This window comes from Catharus ustulatus, chromosome Z (assembly GCF_009819885.2).
Source record: "Catharus ustulatus isolate bCatUst1 chromosome Z, bCatUst1.pri.v2, whole genome shotgun sequence".
NCBI lineage: Eukaryota > Metazoa > Chordata > Aves > Passeriformes > Turdidae > Catharus > Catharus ustulatus.
This window is the reverse complement of record NC_046262.2, coordinates 33,592,073-33,600,632: the sequence shown is the minus strand read 5'-3', so window position 1 is coordinate 33,600,632 and position 8,560 is coordinate 33,592,073. Positions and strand designations below refer to the sequence as shown.

Here is an 8,560-nt window from a genome sequence, read left to right as displayed (position 1 = left end):
AATGGATTAATTGGAATATGACACACAAATGTCTGCTTCTCTAAAACATGATACCAAAAAATAGTATTGACATAGCTACAGAAAAAAATTAAAAGCTCTTTTAACATCTCTGATATTAAAGGTTCATTTACACAACCGATGTCTTCAAAGAAGATTTAATATATTTTCAGTGTCATCACTGTTGCCTCGCAGGTGGAGGCATAGCGACCCAGTTCCTAAGGACGGGACACGTCGACAACCCTTACATGTCTGACGGGCCAAATCACACACGGACACCCATAGGGTGGATGGTGAAGTGCATTTATTACCCGGCAAACGCCGGCTTAAGTACAGTTGGTACAGCTGTGATTGGCTAACGTCACGGAGAGGGTGTGCCCTAACTCCTCGTACATCCCGATGTCTTCCGCACGATCCTTCTGGCTAACCACATTTCCCCCCTCTCCATGACCGGTTAAGCCTTCGTAACTGTACTAAACTGATGTTAGTAATAACTCGTGGAACATGTTAGTAATACTGCACAGAACATCTTAAACGTTTGAACATGGCTACAACTCGGTTATGTAACTCATCAGGTTAACAGGTTAAACAAACGGCTGAAATGTTTTAAGTTAACTGTCTTTGCTCTAAAATCATAACATCAATTTTATTCAAACGGGATTTAACGAACTGGGCTAGTTTACTTATGAAACGGGGATTGAACATTAACACGGGAACAACAACTTCAACTGGTCCCACCAGGATGAACACATGGGTGATAAACTAGGGCTGTTGGGTAAACAGGGGAACTGAACTGATTTCACTGTCGGAGTGTTTGGCAATTGTTGGAACTTGTCTTTGAGTTCTTTGCTTGGCCGATGAAGCGGGTTTGGCAATGACGGAACACCGAAGCACGAAGATGAAACACGAGGTTGACGAGATGGATCATGGCGGCAAACCTGTCAAAAGAAACTCAGAGATCTCGTTAGTTTCATCAGTATTATTAGGCAGCATAGGCTTTATGGATTTTTAAGGGTGCCACTTGGTAACATCATCCTTTTTTACTGCCACGTACTCTTGCCCCGTGAGCACTAGTTTCCTACCTTGTTCCCACTCCCTTAGTCTGTTCTTAACTATAACTTGTGGGCCTTTCTCTAGTGCTCGGGTGGTTCAGCATCTCTGGGCAGGACTATTTATCTCATCCCCCTGGGGAACTGATTTAATGTTGGCAGTGCGGTCGCTAGTACGCGCACTTGGTCGCTCGGGGAATGGAACTGGTAAAACCCTCTGTCCCTGCCAGTACTTCCCAGAAGTTCAGGTACAATTGTATCTGATGGGCTTTTTCCTGTGGACTTAATGCTCTGCCCTGACTCAAGGGCAGCCAACTCTTCTGTTTCTGCAAGCTTGTGAACAGCTGACTGGATGGCATTCAATACAATTTCTGTGCTCTGGGACTCTATGATCACAGACTGAACGACATGCTTCTGAAATTCCGGGTGGCTGGGAGACAGACTGTGACTGGAAGGAATACCATTGTGTTCGGCTTGCTCCGTGCTCTGGGGCTGCTCTTGCTCTTCTGATACTCCATTCATAGAAGCACAAGTTACTCCAGGCTTGGTTGCCTCCACACTATCAAGCTCTGCAATCCCACAGCCTGAACAGTCAATATTAGAAACTGGGACCTCTTGAGAAACCATTTGCTCTGGTGTGGTTGCCAAGGGCTGTGCAGTTTTGGCTGTCACGTCTGTGTGTGTTGCAGTTTCTGCCACGACATGCTCTCTACCTGCTGCAGCTGCTACAGCCACAGGTGTTTTCAGAGCCCCTAAGCTTTCAGCCTGTGCAAAGGCTGAGTCAGAGCCTTCCTCTTGCTGGACAGCAGTTGAACATTCATCATGTCTCACAGCTTCCTGTTTTCCATATTCAAATGCTTCTTTGGCTCCTTCTAGTAATTGCTCATTTTTCTTATCTTCTTTCTGAGAGCCTTGACAGCTCAAGGTTTCTACGAGTTCTTGTCCTTTTCCCAAAGTCTCTTCTCCAGCCAAGCTGCTGGGTGTTTCACATTTCTTAGGACTTATATCAGTGATAACAGCACTTCCATTTTCAACAATCTCTGGGCATGTTGATGCTAAATTAGATGCCCCATGTGCTTCAATCTCCATAGGAGCCTCGGTAACAATGGAAGTGCTCTCCAGCTGCGTTTCAGATTTGAGCACAGCACTTTCCACTTTGCCACCTTTTGCTTCGTCACTCTTGGAGGGAGTTTCAGTTGTTTTGTCTCTGCATTGTGGTTCTGTGATGGCCACAGAATGTTTTGCTGCAAAGTCTCTGTCAGACCCATTGCTCACACTCTGCTCAGCATCTGCTTCTGAGTCATCTGTTTTTGAAGGAATGGCAGAAGTTTTTTCCTTGCTCTGCAGTAGAACCTCAGGAACAGTGACTTCTGTGCTTTTTATTCCGTTGAGCACAGCATCATCTTCCTCTCTCAGGACAGGTGTCTTGCTAGGCCCGCCTTTAGCACAAACCTGCTCTTCTGAGTCAGGAATTCCATCTTGTTTTTCAGTTTTAACAGGGACCACAGTGACAACTGCTTCTGTGTACTCTGGTCCCAAAGTAAGCGTTCTGCCCTCTCCTCCAAGCTGCACAGGCTTTTCAGCTGTTAGCCCCAAGGATGAGGTTTCATCCTCTGTCTTGTCCTGAACTGCAGGCTTTCCTTCTAGAGCACATTCATCTCTTGTCCCATTCAGTGTCAACTCTGTTACAGGCAGTTTCTCTTGTTCTGAAGGCTTCTGCTTTGCAGACAGCTCTTCCTTGGGAGTGATGGCTTTGATGCTGTTAAACTCTTCGGCATGTCATAAAGTTTCCTCTGCTCTCCTCTGCACTTCATTTACTTCTTTATGATCTTCAACATATCCTTGATGTCTTTCCGTGCTTTTTTTTTCCATCACAGAAGGTATTTCACTTTTCTCTGATCCTGTAGGTAAAACAGTATCTTCAACTCTGTTTTGGCCCTGAATGCTCTCTGCACTTTGCTAGGGGCCATCTTCTTTGTGTTCATTTTCCAAGGACTGTTCAAGCAGAACAGTTTCCTGGTCTACAATGCTCCCATCTTTAGCACCACCTTTCACTTCTGACTCAAGTCCCTGTGCTGTTGTAATTACAGTTTCTGCTACAGCTCTTTCACTAACCAGCTGTGTTACATCTGACTTGACTCTTTCAGCAACTTCATGAAGAACCTTTTGTGTCTGTTTGTCCAATTCTTTCAAATTCTGTTCAGTGGCCTCTACTTCTTGAACTGGTGTAGCTTCCTCTGTGGTATCTGGGGTTTCTAACAACTGTGAAACAGCAGAAACCATCTCAGTTGTCTCTTCAGCAAGGGATGCTTCCATTGTTTCTTCAGCACAGGAAGCTTCTGCTGTCTCCAGAGCAGTCACTGCTTCAGAGGTTAGCTCCAGTTCACTTGTTGTGGCGTCATCACTTACATCCTTTCTGGTCTCTGGCACTGTCTTAGCAGCTACCACTGCATCCTCCACAGTAACACCCAGTTCAGCTGCTTTCTGAATTTCTTTCTCTTCTTCTTCTCTTGCCTGCTCAATGCACTCTGTCAGAGCAGCAGATATCCATGATGGTGATCTCTCCTCAATGCTGCTCACCACCCTTTCCTCTTTCACAACAGTAACAGCAACTGCATGTACCAGTCCTTCAGATCCTTACTCCATCCTCAGGGTCTCCTCTAACTTTTCTGCTCTCTCTTCCTCTGAGGTTTGTTCTCTTCATTGCTTCAGCATCTTTCACTCCCTCTCTATTATTTTTTTTTTTTTTTTTTTTTGAAACCACAACAGAGGAAAACATGTATTTTGAATTACCTTAGTTTGGTGAAAACCACAATTCCCGATATTTTACAATCTCATCTTAGTGTTTAATATTGCTGAAGAACCTTCCTTTCAAATGACAACCCAGGAGAATCCTTTCCGGACAAGATTCTCTGCGTTCCCTTCAAAGGAAAAGGTTCTAGCCCTTGCAAGGCCGGATCAACCCGTCCAAATTACTTGTTTTCGATTTTAACTTGGAAATATCTGAACTTTATAATTTTCTCCCCTTGTCAGCCAATTCCAATCTGGCCACAATTGAAAGAGACTGAGAAGGTTTCAATGGCAAACGTTCTTTGCTTAGCTAATATTCCAACCTGGCCAGGGCTGAGATATTAGACTAAGCAAAATGTTTCTTCCTATTACATTTTAAAACCCAACCTTTACTAAATTTTGAAAAGTGGCAAGGGACAAGTATTTTAGAAAATCACACAATTTCAATTTAACAATAAAATGCTTTTCACCAAACTAATTCACTCAATTTTTGGTTCCTCAAATTTACGATGTTAAAGGAAGCAACATCCTTAAGTTCTCTAAATGGCTAGCAATATACGATGCCAGTGCAATGTACACAAACATCATTAGCAAATGTTGTGGTGTAAACTTCCTCATACGCTTAAAACTGCTAACATGTCCTTGCTGTACTGATGAGGCTGGAGAACGAGTTACCAAGGCGAATATCGACCTGGCAAGGTCTGCAAAACACACACACATGTTCCGACAAGTTCGGTTCTGAGATGAGCAAGGCAGTTGCCGAACTTTCCCGAGGGGATGACTCGGGGAGAAACCCTCCTGTCTCCGTGGACGCTGAGTGAGATGGAGCTGGAGCCACCCCTGGCCACGTAACATCGGCAGGATAGCCTGTGTTCTTTTCCTGTTTTAAACGTCCCTCTGTGCTGCTGCCCTCTAAAATTGGACCCTTGGCTTTTGACACGAAACTTCGGATCTCCGGGACTTTCACTTCCTGGTTCCGGTGGGTCCCTTTTGTTTGCGCGCGGTGTGAACGAGCCGGTATGTTCGATGGGAAAGGCTGGCGCATTATTTCTATCAGAATCGGATTCTGATTCTGCACTGGATGTGCATCGCCCTGTGTGTCCTCGACTTCTCCACCGCTCGTGCCGCAATGTCTGTCCGGCCCACCCGAACTCGCTATCCGAGTCGGCGGAAGCGGAGTGGTAAGGAGCTTCTGGCCACCGCTGGCTTTTGCCCGAACTCCGCCTTCTTCTTCCCCCTCCCCTTCTCTGCCCTTCTTTGGAGGAGTTCTCCTCCTCCCAGGGGAGTGTTTTGGGGTGAGCTCCCCGGTTGGATCTTAGGGTCTCCTCCCTCTTGCAGGCCGCGCCCTCCCCCTGGTGTTCGCAATTGCGCATGCCTGTGGCGGGAACGGACCTCTCGCCCCGCCCCTCTCCCTCTTCCCCAGCACCATTTTGTGACGCAAGGGGCAGTGGCTTTTTTTTTAAAAACTTCTTCAGGGCTCAGCTCTTTAAGAATGCCCTGAGGCTCGAATACTTTCCTGCAGTCTGGCGACCGATTAGTAGCTGGATTAGGGGGTGAGATAAGGGACTGGGGCCGTGAGCAGTTGTTAGTTTTCGACCCCGCGCGATCGCCAGACGCAGTCTGGATGGCGGCGGCCACCCCCACTTTAGGTGTGATCTTTAAACAGCTGCGAGCTGCTTTCCAAATCTTTTGTTCCCATAAAGCCCTTTCCAGAGCCCGCATGACTTTCCCCCAACTCTTTAAACATTTACTTGATCCCGTGATTATTACATCTTTAACGAGTGCTTTGAGGCATTCTTCTCGACATCCCGAGTGCGGCACGTCCACAGGACGACCTATTGCACTCACATCTACCAGTCTTGTGACTGCGCACTCCAAATCTTTTAACATTTATCCCCCACTGATTATGCAATTCCCCTATTACCTCGCCGAGCGCCTCCATCTCGACGGCTGTGGGAGCGTCCTCCCCGTCGAAGTCGGTCCAGCCGCTCCGACCGTCCCTCCTGAACCGGCGTGAATCCCGTCACCCGACCGCCCGCGCCCGTGTAGCAGGGGGCTATTCGCCCACACTCGCACGTCAGGGGGCTATCCGCCTACGCCCGTGGGGCAGTAGACGACGTTCCCTCACCCGAACGTCGAGAGGCGACCTTCCCTCACCTGTACACCGGGGGGCGATCCCGGGTTTCGGCACCACTATGTTGCCTCGCAGGTGGAGGCGTAGCGACCCAGTTCCTAAGGACGGGACACGTCGACAACCCTTACATGTCTGACGGGCCAAATCACACACGGACACCCATAGGGTGGATGGTGAAGTGCATTTATTACCCGGCAAACGCCGGCTTAAGTACAGTTGGTACAGCTGTGATTGGCTAACGTCACGGAGAGGGTGTGCCCTAACTCCTCGTACATCCCGATGTCTTCCGCACGATCTTTCTGGCTAACCACACATCACTTTAATGCATAAAGAAGTTTTTTTGGGAAGTGTTTTTAGAGGTGGCACAGAACAGTGGTCATGGCAGCTCCATCCAGAGTGGCCACTGCTGTGCCAGAGGAGAACAGGACAGTTTTCCTTTGCCATTGAAAAATCTCTATCATCTTCACAAAACTCTCTCAGCTTACTGAACACATGATGAGACTAGTGGTGACTGAGAAGTCAGTATCATGCCAAAAGTAACAACTCATTCAGAAGGAGAGATAATTTTAGATTACAAAGCCACCATAAATAAATAAAGTAAAATATAGAAGCTGGTGGAACAAGCTGGTGGCCAATCATCACTTTCTGCTTTTTGAAACTTTAGTTCAATGCAACACGTTTCCATCTAGAACTCCTGTCTAGTTCCAGACTTCAAGTATTACTGTTTAGTTCCATTTTTTCACTTCTCTATTCCATCTGAAAGAGAAAATTGTATGGTCCTTACACCAGATGGAGTAGTGCTTGTTTCCTAGATAGACATGAAACAAAAAATATGAAGGAAATAAATAAAAGGCCCAGATATCAAATCAAATCAAATCAAATACCAAAGCACATCAAATGCAAAATGTAACATTTGAACTGATATACAGACATGAATGTATATACTGATACTTAAAACTGCTAACAAGTCAGAAAAAGCTAAAAAAGGAAAATCTTAATAGAAGGCGTGTTTTGTGGAGAGCTACAATGGCACTCCTACGTACTGCTCAACAGTCACTTTGTAGTTACAGAAAAAGGACAACAATATGTATTGTTTCCTTTTTCTACAGGAAAGGAGGTTTTCAAGGGCTGCTACTTGCTGGCCAGACATGTCTGCACCTGTCATAAATAACTTATGTGTGTGGTAAGAAATTTCTAGAAGACATCTACACCTGTCAGCTTTCTCTTGTGTGCTATTGTGATGACTTTTTGGGGAATAGAGGGCTCAAATTCACTGAGCATAAATCTATTCTGTGTAATATAAGATGTAATCTTAGCTGAAATGCTGGGACACTTGCTACTATGCTTTAAAAACACTGACTCCAGCATCCTGTTCACACCAACTTCTCTCCCTCTTTTTCTAGGTATGTTTTTTATGAGAACACTGTGTCATTACCTCAAAGTCTCTAATGCTTCTTGCCTAGCTTGACTACATCAATTTCTGATACATTTCACCTCCTTAATGCTGTGCCTGAGATGAATGGCTTCTTATTGATGTCTCTGGCTCACATCATTCTAACTACATTTTACTTGCTGCTCACTACTCTCTGTGGCTTCCATGTCACAGCAAAGTGATCTTTCAAGAACTATTGCTATTTAAGTGATTCATTTAAATCAAGAGCACTTGAAAGTGTAGCATTATGTCATTCTTTCAACACTTGGTTTCAGAGAAAGTGCTGTAGGTTTCAGAGAAAGTGCTGTATGTTTCCCTCTGGTGTTCTTTCCTTGTAGACACCCAGAACTGGATGATCTCTACAGCCTTAATCCTTAATAGAAGTTGGTCAGTCTTACTTTTAATGATGGCTCTGTAACTATCCTGTGAAACTTCCCTTTACATTTCTCCCCAGAACTTCTCAACCATTGAAGTAATCTCTAAAGCATGTATCCCAGCTTCAGAACCTGCCATGTGCTTGGGGAAAGCTTTGGAAGTTCAGTGAGCACTAAGGGCACGCCTAAGGTGCGAAAGCTTGTTTTTACCACTGATCATTAGATATTTTAATACAGAATGATTTCTTTCAGATTTTTACAATTATCTGTGCCACAGCCCACTTAACATTAATTGTGGTGATCCTAAATCAGTACATTATGGTAGGCTTTAACAGAAGTAATATTTAGTTCATCCACATGATTTCACAATATATGAATGTGCCAACTACATCTGGATTAACAAAATTTTTTCATTTATTTGACTTCCCAGATTTACAAATTTCTTCTTTGATAATAGGAAGCTACATGAGTGAAAGTCATATTTGTTACACAACTCATCATACAGGTATATTACAGATATAAGGTAATGTGATCCTAAAGAGTCAGAAATAGTGACAGTTAATTCTCCTTCTCTCACCTATTTATTCTGACCCTAAGTTTGCTTATTTTGGAGATCTCTTCTGTAAAAAACCAAAGTAGTAATATTTATTGACCTTAAACCACATGACTGAGTCTCTGTCAGCACAAGTGAATAAATACACACCAATCTGCCAGTAAAAAGTCGTATAATGAATGCAAGGCAATGTTTCTGTTCTAATGAGACACCACATCTCCATTTGTAGAG

The 8,560-nt window shown here is 44.7% G+C and overlaps 1 pseudogene; it reads right to left on the bottom strand.

Moving 5' to 3' along the window:
• Window positions 1-284: 284 nt before the first annotated feature.
• Window positions 285-3,788, bottom strand: LOC117011099 (annotated as a pseudogene).
• Between the last annotated feature and the right edge of the window lie 4,772 nt (window positions 3,789-8,560).